The sequence below is a fragment of the Trichechus manatus genome, unplaced genomic scaffold (genome assembly GCF_000243295.1).
Source record: "Trichechus manatus latirostris isolate Lorelei unplaced genomic scaffold, TriManLat1.0 scaffold00024, whole genome shotgun sequence".
Classification (NCBI taxonomy): Eukaryota; Metazoa; Chordata; class Mammalia; order Sirenia; family Trichechidae; genus Trichechus; species Trichechus manatus.
This window is the reverse complement of record NW_004443960.1, coordinates 2,720,262-2,722,002: the sequence shown is the minus strand read 5'-3', so window position 1 is coordinate 2,722,002 and position 1,741 is coordinate 2,720,262.

Sequence of the window (1,741 nt, the reverse complement as noted above, 5' to 3'; positions counted from 1 at the left end):
AACTGACTAGTGAGGGAACTGCCCCAAAGCCTCCTGCATCCAAAGCCAGCAACGCCCATTGTGCACGTGAATACTGGGTGCACAGCCAAGTGACGACGGCCTCCAGAGTCCCGTCAACAAGTCTTCCCACCTGTGCTCCTCTCCTCCATGTGGAAGTGAGCTTCTGGAGAGCAACGCCCCTGCTTGACAGGCGGGAGTCCCCCTCAGCTGCTCTCACTGAGCCAAGCAGAGAAATTCCACTTCTGGCTGAGTAACGGGAGCCATGGAGACAAGCTGAAGGGAGGGCACTTTCATTCTGGCCTCTTGGAGAAATAACCACCTGACTCAACCCGTCCTGCCAGCTGCCCAGCCCTGGATTTCCGAGACCTCCCAGACACCACCACGACCCAGCTGGAATCCCCGGTCCCTGGTCCCTGTCCCCCACACCACAGCCGAGTCTAAGGTCCTTGAAGGTCCAGACTGTTGCCTGCAGTATCGGGCACGCAGGGGACAGTGAAGAGCTGTCCAGGTGCCTGGAAACAGGTGTTCCATACATTCCTCTAGGATAAAAGATCAGACCTGCAGGGAATCTCAGCTTCCAGCTCTCTGGCTGAATGACTCTCAGGGTTACCGACACTTTGCTCAGCCTGTTTCCTTATCTATAAAGCTAAGCTGACCCACGGCTCAGAGTTGTGGACTCCGGGAGATGTACAGGTGGTGCTTGGCCATATGCCTGGCACTGAGCAGCTGCTCGACAGCTGGCAGCTATTATTACTATTCTCAGTTGCCGTCCTGCTGGAGCGACTGTGTCAGTGGGGATGTGGAAGCCAACAGGACTGTGGCCACCCCTGCTGGCTCCTGACCCACCCTGACCCATGGAGACAGGACGGGCCGCAACGGCTTCCCTGGTGCAGATGTACTCCAGGTGAGTTGTGCCAGAGCTGAACGCTGTCTTGGGCGCTGAGCCACAAATCTGGGCTAAGCAGTAGGCTGTGCCCACACCTCCCCAGGAACACAGTTACAGCCCGGGAAACGGAAGTTGCAGAGGTAGAAACCCAGGGAAGACTGCAGTGATGGAGCCAGGCAGCGGCGGGTAGGACACATTACAGAGGACACGTGTGAGCAGGCAAAGGAGGTGAGAAGACTGGAGGAAGCTGGCAGTGGCCCAGGATGGACCACAAGGGACAGCAGCTCTGAGAAGTGGGGACTCCTCACTGCATTGTGGCCTGGCCCCTGTGGACGCAGATGGAAAATGACCACCCACAAGACTCAGTCCTTGGAGCCTGGCAGCCAGAGAGGAGGTGGTGGGAGGTAATGCCAAGTGTGAATTTTCCAGTTGGTGCCTCCCTGCTGTCCGGGTCCCAAGCGGCAGAGCTGAGGGAGAGGCTGGGCTGATTCATTGCTCCCAGGACAATATGAAGGGCAGCTCAGGATGGCCCTGCCCAGGTCCATGGTTCCCGAGCCAGCTCGGCTGGCTTTCGGCCTGGAAGCCAATGTGCACAGAAGCTTCTGCGGCTAGACTTGATCCCCAAGCTCTAGAACGTGATTTGGCACAGGGGCCCTGATTAGGTCAAGGCTGGGAGGGTACCACCCTGAAGGTGATGACCGAGGGGTGCCTGAGTAGGGACTCGTGCCACAGGACCCCTGAGACAGAGTTCTGGACCATTGCCTCAATTCCAAGGCCTTTAATCTGAAGCTAGTGTAGCTCCGCTGGCCCCAGGTCCCCCCCCGTGGCCATGCCCCACCCCACGCCTGCTGCCTC